The sequence below is a fragment of the Ananas comosus genome, unplaced genomic scaffold (assembly GCF_001540865.1).
Source record: "Ananas comosus cultivar F153 unplaced genomic scaffold, ASM154086v1, whole genome shotgun sequence".
Taxonomy (NCBI): Eukaryota; Viridiplantae; Streptophyta; class Magnoliopsida; order Poales; family Bromeliaceae; genus Ananas; species Ananas comosus.
The window spans coordinates 14,041-24,058 of record NW_017890585.1 but is presented as its reverse complement, the minus strand read 5'-3'; the positions used below and the strand labels follow the sequence as shown (position 1 = coordinate 24,058).

The 10,018-nt window shown below is 46.1% G+C and overlaps 1 long non-coding RNA gene across 2 annotated transcripts; it reads right to left on the bottom strand.

The window, feature by feature from the left end:
- Nucleotides 1-653: 653 nt before the first annotated feature.
- LOC109703911 lies at nucleotides 654-1,624 on the bottom strand. 2 transcript variants are annotated; one of them, XR_002214055.1, is made up of 4 exons: nucleotides 1,590-1,624; nucleotides 1,154-1,397; nucleotides 827-893; nucleotides 654-730 (listed from the first exon to the last, which is right to left on the bottom strand). It is a non-coding gene; the product is annotated as an uncharacterized LOC109703911 (long non-coding RNA). The 2 variants fall into 2 exon arrangements; XR_002214054.1 differs by lacking the exon at nucleotides 1,590-1,624 and having other exon boundaries at nucleotides 1,154-1,453.
- Nucleotides 1,625-10,018: the final 8,394 nt, after the last annotated feature.

The window sequence follows — 10,018 nt, the reverse complement described above, 5'->3', positions numbered from 1 at the left end:
AGAACCCTCGATCCTCTGATCGGAATATCAATACACAAATAGTAACAAAAGCTAGTATCCACTAGATTGTAAACATGTAAGGGTAAAGCTAAATCACATAGCATTATAATCTTTCCACTAGTATGGCACTATCAACATAGTCATGAGCATGTCATAGTTCCCTATGTTAGAGTCAAGAGAATGTCATGGTTCTCTACAAAGTCACGAGAATATCATTGTTCTCTACTCTACTAAAGCATCATTAGTATGTCCATTAGTTATCTTAACTAAATATGAACATAAACATAGGCATAAAGACACTTATGCATAAGTACTCTCTACTTCATAGAGGTTCTATTCAATCAATGTATACATATCAACACTATAATATAGTGACTCGTCTCAAATTCTGTATCAATCACAAAAACATACAACTGTATCAATTCTATAGTACATATAGAACATAGGGGAGCTTCACTTGCTCTGGTTAGGTCCGACCCACCTAGTACTAGGCTCCGATTATCCACAAGAAGTCCCACAACGGCTCAACGAAGCCCCAATGCTGCTGAAAAACGAACGTCAAGATCGGATTAAATCTACGGCCGAAATGTCCGATTTCGACCTAAATTCCACTTAGTACAAAGTAACTCTTTAAATCCCTGTTTTGGGACTAGTTCAATACCTCACGTTAAGCTTCCAGAAGGTCCTCCAAGACCAGACGAAGGCGGTCCAAGGGTCAAACACCCTCTCGCTGCGAACAATTTCGAGACGACATCAATATAGTCGATTATAAGCTATAATAGTCGAAATCTTGCGAATTCAGTTTCTAACTAAAATCCCTGCTTACCTCAGGTTAGAATACCTCCCAAACCAGCTTCAAAAGGTACAAGTTCAGCTCAACGAGGCTCGAAGACCTGCTGCGAAGAAAAAATCCCAATTTGCATCAATTCGCACAACTTAGTGCATTAAGTTCCGATTTTAGCTTCATAAATGGCTAAATATTCCAATTAAGCTTCAAAGTAGCTTATCCCAGGTCTAAGAAGGTTAATTCACAGCTAATTAACTCATTAATAATAGCTGAATTCTCAGTTTAGAACAGCCAAGAGCAAAAATCTGAAATCGCTACTCAAATCGACGAATAGAACGTCGATAACGGAAAAATCAAGTCGTTTACCTTCTCAGGCTTCCAACCAGCACCTCACTGGTCCAGGCTGCGAAATTCCCTCCAAAACGCTCTCTTGCACGTGCACAAAGGTGCTGCGACACTCGCAACCAGCGAAGAACGCGCGCGGCGACGAAAACGAGCAAAATCGGCGAATTCGATGTAGAGAGAGAAAAACCCTAGAGAGAGAGAGAGATGAAGAAGAAGGGTGCTCTGAGCCTCAGCAACCTCCACTGAGCTCCAGAAGTCGTGCTGGCTTCATATGGATGAGATCAAGATGTGAAAAGACCAAACTACCCAAGCTGCCACGTTTCTGCATTGTGTACCGGTACACCATAATGGCTGTACCGGTACACCAAGCAGAAAAGGCTGATTTCGCCCAATCAATGCACTTTCTTACTTTTAGCATTCCAATCATCCTCTAACTTATCCAAAAACTTGTTCTAACCTTTTAGAACATGTAGGAGTGATCCACACACCATTCCACATACTCGAACTCCGCAATTTGCGAAAGTCCAGTGTATTACACAAACCCTCATAGCTTATGGGATTCAAAGATTAAATCACCACAAATCTTCGATTCTACAAGCTCCGGAAGGAGGTTTGGCGCGTGGATCTCGCGTGAAGTCGAGGATTCGGTGGACGCTTCGAGGAGTTGAGGCGTTGACGTTGCAAGGAGTTGCAGCAGGATCGGTTGGAGGATTCCTATCGATCGAGGACCGGCGAAGATCTCCATCAACGGGAATTCGGTAAATTGAGTCGTGTATTTTTGTCAAAATCACTTGTACTCAAGTTTTCTTAGTGGATTTTCTTCGTGTGATCGGTCCCGTGGGTTTTTCACTCCGTTTGGAGTTTTCCCACGTTAAATTCTCGGTNATCGGTTGGAGGATTCCTATCGATCGAGGACCGGCGAAGATCTCCATCAACGGGAATTCGGTAAATTGAGTCGTGTATTTTTGTCAAAATCACTTGTACTCAAGTTTTCTTAGTGGATTTTCTTCGTGTGATCGGTCCCGTGGGTTTTTCACTCCGTTTGGAGTTTTCCCACGTTAAATTCTCGGTGTGCTATTTTTATTTTCCGCTACTTTTCTTTATTTGCATCGAGATTTTTGAGTTTGCCGTTTTTACACCTATTCACCCCCCTCTAGGTGTTACTTACCTTTTAGATCCTTGGGATCCATATCATTCACACGTTACAAGAAACCCCCGAAGTATCCGCGCACTCAACAGAAGGGCGGTGGAGCGCGGCGATGCATTGTATGCGGCGGAGACCACCTGGTCTCGCGCTGTGAGCAAGGCCGAGGCAAGTGCTACAAGTGTGGGCAACCGGGGCACTTCATTTGGGACTGCCCGGGAGGAGGAGCCTTACCTGCCCCATCGATTGCATTGGCGCCGGCGATTCCGGCTCACTATGGAGGAGTTCCACCGATGGCCACGTCGACTGGACGCGCGATGATGCAGCGTCAACCTGAAGTGATGCGATCGGCCCCGAGCGGACGGGTGTTCCCTGCTCAGGTCCAGGCTGAGGAACCTGCGGAGGCGGAGGAGCATCGCCTTGTGGCAGATATGGTTTTGATTAATGGAGTTCGTTCCAGGGCTTTATTTGATACAGGAGCCACGCATTCATTCATAAGTAGATCATTCGCATGCATGCATGACATTCTCATAGAGGCGAGTGACAAGTGGCGAGTGGAGGGCCCTGGGTCAACGTTTAACACTTACTCGGAGTGTGCGTCGTGTCCCGTACAAATAGGCGACTGGATTATGCCTATCCGGACACTGGAACTCATGAAGCTTGAGGCTTATGACGTCATTCTGGGCATGGACTGGCTCTCGAAATATCATGCAACGATCGACTGCAAGAGCAGGGTGATCACGTTCCGTGAGCCAGGACAAGAGGAGTTCACATATCGGGCTTGTCAAAGCTCGTGCTTCGTCGCGACGGTGTCGGCGACGAGAGCAAAGAAATTGGTTAACAGCGTTGCATGACATTTTTGGCGACTATTGTGGAAGTGGAGCGAGTAGCTCCAACGTTAGAGGAGCTATCGGTGGTGCGGGAGTTCCCGGATGTATTCGGGGATACCACCGGATCGGGAGATTGAGTTCGTTATAGACTTGGTTCCCGGTACCGCACCGATCTCGAAGGCTCTGTACCGAATGGCGCCGGCGGAATTGAAGGAGTTGAGGAGTCAATTGCAAGACCTCCTCGACAAGCAATTTATCCAGCCAAGTGTATCACCGTGGGGAGCCCCGGTGTTGTTTGTACGGAAGAAGGATGGATCGTTTCGACTCTGTGTGGATTATCGAGAGTTGAACAGAGTCACGATCAAGAACAAGTACCCACTACCCCGAATCGATGACTTGTTCGATCAGTTGCAAGGGTCGTGTGTGTACTCGAAGATAGATTTGTAATCCGGCTATCACCAGCTGAAGATCAAGCCGGAGGATGAGCAGAAGACCGCGTTCCGCACGCGGTATGGACATTACAAATTCACGGTCATGCCATTTGGGCTCACGAATGCTCCAGCGGTATTTATGGATTTAATGAACCGTGTCTTCAGAGAGTATTTGGATCGATTTGTCGTGGTCTTCATAGGCAGCATATTGATCCATTCTCGCAGTGACGAGGAACATGCCGAGCATCTCAGAATGGTGCTTCAAGTCCTTCGGGAGGAGAAGCTGTAATATACCGAAAATTCGGCAAATAAATGTCGAACTTTAGTCAAATTGACCAAAGTGCGAGGATGGAACATTTCGAAAAGTCCGAAGGTGTTAAAAGGATCAAAAGTGAGTTGTGGAAGGTTTTCGAGAGCTAAAGAATCAAGTTCTGCAAAACTGCAGATTTTCAGCTCTCGGGGACCGGTCCCTGGTGGGAGAGACCGGTCCCCGAACGCGTGCAGAATGAGACAGCCGAAAAATCGGCTAAGTCCTGGAAGGATAGCTCTCGGGAACCGGTCTCTGCCTGAGAGACCGGTCCCCCAGAGACCGGTCCCATCAGAGAGAGACCGGTCGCATCGCGCGTAGCGACTCTGGCTGCGCAGGGTGGACGTTCGGGAACCGGTCCCTGCTCGGGGAGACCGGTCTCTGCCTGCGCGAACTGCCCAGTTCGGGCAGTGCATTAAGGTGAAAGTTGAGGGGTTTAAATAGATTTTTTGCTAGCCCAAAGGTTATTAGTGAGGGTAAATGATATTTTCTCATTTCACCCTCTCACACACTCTTTACTCTCGGCTCTCTCTCTCCTAGAAACAAAAAGATAAGAAGAAAATAGACAAGAAAGAAGAAAAGAAGAGGTAAAAAGGGAGAAAAGAAGAAGAAGTGAATGAAACTCCTTTCTCCTTCATCTCTAGCCTTGAAGAAAGGAAGCTTGAGTAAGCTTTGAACCCTAAATAAGTAAAATCCTAGAAATGGTTTTTGAAAACCTAATGAGATGGTTTTAATGGGAAGGGGGGGGGGGGGGGGGGGGGGGGGGGGGGGGGGGGGGGGGGTTTTTTGGGGGGGGGGGGGCGCGGGGGGGGGGGTTCTATTGTTTTTGAACTTTCTTTTGCTTCTAAAGAGATCAAAACCTACGTTTGCTAAATATAGGTAGGTTCTTGGACCACCCTAACGGTGAATCAACTCTAGGGGTTTTTGGAATAGCTAAATGGTTCTATGGATTATTTAGAGATAATGAAGGCTAATATTTGCTTCCAAAAGAGATCAAAAACCTAAGGTTGATGATACATTAGAGCTAGCGGCACCCAAATTGGGGCTTTTGCTCAACTGAAGGTTTCTAAGTGTCAATTGACACATCTAAAAACCTAATTGGGGGTATTTCTACGCGTTGGGGCCGCTCCGATTTAACGTTACGAAAAGTCGATGAAAAGTTAGGGCAAAATGGCCTAAGTTGGCCTTCGTTTTGCCCCGCAGTAGACGAAGGACTAAAAATCCAGAAAATCGTCGAGCACTAAAAGACCTACAAGGTGGTGTGGTTGCTTTCAAGACTCATTGAATTCTCTCTATGCCTAATTGATTCTTGAGCATATGTTCCTATAAATTTTGCATTGCATATTTAGGGTACAGTAATGAGAAATGCGATGATATGGCATGATTGTCGAGCACAAACTTGGCATAATAAAGGTTGAAGAACTAAATAAGTCCAAAACAGGCTACATGTATGCATGAGAGAAAATGTGAGCACTCAAAGTGGCAAAAAAAGAACAGAGTGCGCAATGAACATAGATCGAGGCATTTTGAAAAATTAAATAAAGAGACACTAGAGTTAGTGTGAGTCAAAAACCAAAATTAAGTAAAGAATGATAAAATGATAAATGTTTAAGGTTAAAGTAAATGTGGAAATAAGAAGCAAGAATGCTAGATTTTTATCGAGAGTAAAGAATTAAAAGAACTGATTGCATGAGTTGCAACTAAGGATATGTAAGAACACTAGAGCCTAGTGTAAGTCATGATTGAACTTAAAAGATCCTTGATTAAGGATTATTTGATCTACTTGCTATAGTTCGTTTGCTCGAGGGTGGTTCCTTCGCCCCTCGGCGCACTGCGTCCGGAGTTATGATCCGGTTGGAGTAGGACCCGTAAGGACGGTCCTAGCTGCGTGAGTTCCTGCAGATTGAATGGACTAATGTGAAGCAAGCTAAATGGGACGAAACCCCCGGTTTAGCCCTGCGATAAAGATAAAGGCAAGAGAACAAATGCTAAAGAATAAAGAACAAAGAGTAAATAAAAAGGAATAAAAAAATCTGATAATAGGCATTTATTCAATGTTTGAGCTATATCTTGCTTTTGTCAGGCATATTAGCATCATGTTATATGATGTGTATACTAAGGCTTACTTATCCTTTCCTATTATGCCTGGATTAGTCTATGTGGGAAATGGCTCAGTGATCTTGGGGCCGAACCCACGGAAACTTTGTTGTAGTTCTCACCCCACTATTTCCACAGAGCCGGGACCGAGCGAGCCGGCGAGCGACCGAGGTAAAGGAATCGCGCCTTAGTCAGAGGCCACCAAAGTTGGGTTACATTTTGTTAGTAGCTACCCCATGTTCATCTTTTGTATTTGATGACTAGTGATGTAAAGAAAAGAATGTAAAGCTTATTTTGATGCAAATGTGATGTAAGAAAGAAAATGATGAAATGATGTAATGAATGAAGAATTCGGTAAAATTATTAGATGAATGCAATGTGTATGATCTAAAATGACTCATATTACTTGTGAATGTTTAGTTTCCTTTTTCTTTCACTAATGGCTATTGCTTACCCTCGTGTAAGCCGTTTGTGTATGTTTCCGCTAGTGCACTTCTTATTGAAAATGTACACGTGATGAGCCTTGGGCGGATAGGGGAAACTCTGTCCGTTCGGCGTCTGTTTGACGTGCTCGGGTCGGGCCAAATCGGCATCGGTCCCGGGGCGTGACAGAAGCTATATGCTAAACTGAAGAAGTGTGACTTCTGGCTCCGCGAGGTCGCCTTCTTAGGGCATGTGATTTCCGCGGGTGGAGTTTTTGTAGACCGGAGGAAAGTTGAGGCAATCAAGGATTGGCCGCGCCCGACGAATGTCACGGAGGTTCGAAGCTTCGTGGGCTTGGCGGGCTATTATAGGCGGTTTGTGGAAGGCTTTTCCAAGATAGTGATTCCACTTACTCGCCTGACTTAGAAAGGCACCAAGTTTGTTTGGAGCGAAGAATGCGACCGGAGTTTTAAAGAGTTGAAGCAGAGATTGACTTCGACTCCGGTGCTCGCTCTACCGGTGCAGGGCGAAGACTTCGTGGTCTACAGTCATGCCTCCTATCTTGGATTGGGGTGTGTATTGATGCAAAACGGGAAAGTGATCGCTTATGCATCTCGTCAGCTGAAGAGCTATGAAAAGAACTACCCCATTCATGATTTGGAGCTAGCGGCGGTGATTTTTGCCTTGAAGTTGTGGAGGCACTACCTATACGGTGCCCATTGTGAGATTTATACCGACCACAAGAGCTTGAAGTAACTATTCACACAGAAGGAGCTCAACATGCGTCAGCGGCGGTGGTTGGAGCTGTTAAAGGATTATGATGTTGATATCCTCTACCACCCCGGGAAGGCAAATATGGTGCGGATGCGCTGAGTAGGAAGTCGGCGAAGAACCTCACTTGTGATGTTACCCAGCAAATACCCCTATGGCTAGATATGGAGCGATTGGACTTTGAAGTGGTCGCTCCCGAGGTCTCGACTCAGTTGATGGCACTCGTTGTCCAACTGACCTTGTTGGAGAGGATCAAAGATCTGTAACCCGCAGACCCAGAACTCCAAAAGGTGCGGCGAAACATCGAGGAAGGGCATGGCGGCGATTTCAAGGTAGACGCCGATAGTATGCTTCGGTTCCGAAACCGATGGTGTGTGCCGAAGGATGGATAGCTTCGTGAATTGATTCTACAAGAAGCACACCGATCTCCATATGCCGATCACCCGAGCGGCACCAAGATGTATCAAGGACTAAAAATGCACTATTGGTTGCCGGGAATGAAAGGTGACATTGGACGCTTTGTAGCGAAGTGCTTAACATGCCAACAAGTGAAGGCCGAGCGTCGATTTCCAACGGGAAAGCTACAAAGCCTACCAATCCCCGTTTGGAAGTGGGAGGATATATCGATGGACTTCGTGGTCGGCTTGCCTCGCTCAACAGGTGGCCACAATGCAATTTGGGTAATTGTGGACCGATTCACAAAGTCGGCTCACTTCTTGCGGGTCCACACCACATGATCGGGTGACAAGTTAGCGCAGGTATATCTTGACGAGATAGTGAGACTGCATGGGGTGCCAAAATCAATCGTGTCGGATCGTGAACCCCGGTTCACTTCACACTTCTGGAAGAGCCTACAGGAAGCCCTTGGCACACGGCTCGATTTTAGCACCGCATTTCATCCTCAGACCGATGGGCAAACAGAGAGAACTATTCAAACTCTGGAGGACATGTTGCGAGCGTGTGTCATCGACTATAAGGGAAGTTGGTGTGACCACCTACCTATGGCCGAGTTCGCCTACAACAACAGTTATCATGCTAGTGTGGAGATGGCACCGTTTGAGGCTCTTTATGGGCGGACGTGTCGGTCTCCTATACACTGGAGCGATGTGGGTGAGCGTACGGAGTTCGGCCCCGATGTTCTGCGAGAAGCGGAGGAGAAAGTCCACCTTGCTTGCAAGAGATTGCTCACGGCGCAGTCGAGACAACAAAGCTATGCAGATATGCGCCGACGAGATATAGAATTCGCGGTTGGTGACCGCGTATTCTTGAAGATTTCACCGATACGGGGTGTGAAGTGGTTTGGAGTGCGGGGGAAACTAAGTCCCCGATACATTGGACCATATGAGATATTGGAGCGAGTCGGCACGATGGCCTACTGACTTGCTTTGCCGCCGAAGCTTGTGGATGTATACAATGTGTTCTATGTCTCCAATCTCTACAAGTATATTCATGACCCCGAGCATGCGATGCTATATGAACCGCCGGAGCTTCAAGGAGACTTGAGCTATGAAGAGTTTCCGGTAGAGATTATCACCCGAGAGGTGCGAAAGTTAAGGAATCGAGAAATTTCCTATGTGAAGGTTAGGTGGAGCAATCACGAGGATCGCGAAGCCACCTGGGAACTCGAGGATCTGATGAGAAAACACCATCCTCATCTATTCGAGGAGTAAGGTATGGGTTTAAGTTAAAATAAAGAATTGAGTTCGTTTCGAGGACGAAACTCCTTTTAAGGAGGGAAGGATGTAAGGAAGTGAATTCTCGAAATCCGAGGATTGTACTTTATCCAGGATTGACTAACTGTCAAGAGAATACCCTTTGTGGGAGTTAAAAATGTCCAAAATACAAAAAGTGCTTTGGAGTTGAGTCCGCGAGAGCAAATAAGCAAAAATCTGAACTTGGCAGATTTTGCTCTCGGGGACCGGTCCCTGGAAGGGAGGACCGGTCCCCATAGCTGAGGGTCGTGGGGGAGGTCGATGCGACCGGTCCCTGGTTGAGGGGACCGGTCCCCGTGTGCGACACCCGCGAGAGGAAGCCTAAATTTGGCTATGTCCTGAAAGTTTCCCTTTCGGGAACCGGTCTCTCAGGAAAGACCGGTCTCCTAGGGACCGGTCCCTCGGGTGAGGACCGGTTCCTGTACGCGAAAAGTCCCTAGGCCGCAGGGAGGGCTCTCGGGGACCGGTCTTCCCGACCAGGGACCGGTCCCTCTGGGCGAAAACAGCCCAGTGATAGCTGCTTGAGAGATGAAAAGTTGAGGGGTTTAAATGCAAAATGGCCTTTATTAGAAAGGGCTGAGCCCCCTCTCTCCCTCACACTTTCATAACCCCTCTCCATCTCTCTCTCATTGCTCTCTTGCTCTCTCTCTCTCCCTCACACTTTTATATCTAATACCTTCGTCGAGCGGTACTCATTTCAAGTGAAGGGAAGCAGGTTAAGTTGATAATGAATGCCTACTTCAATAAAGTGAACAAGCTTAACGATCCTATAGGCACATTTTGACTTCACTAAGAAGCTTTTCTATAGCTATGGAACATGATAAAGACTGGAACAATTGGACGATGATAGATAGGTTTTGTATCTTTGTGTAGCACATTATCGTATTTTTCAGATAGATCCATTATTTTTACTTTCTTTTGTAGCTATTCTTGGTAATACTTAGACAACATTTTACTTGGAGAAAATCTGCAACTATTATCCTATAGTATACTAAGTTCCTCACACCTACCTATATGTTTTGAATTGAACATTTTCTACATGTTTTATGTAAAATATTAATTAGACAATATACTTTATAATAAACATGGCTTAGATTGTAACAATGTGAACTCTCGAAATCCGAGAGTTTCACCTCGTTCAGAATCGACTAATGGTCGAGTTGATAAGCTT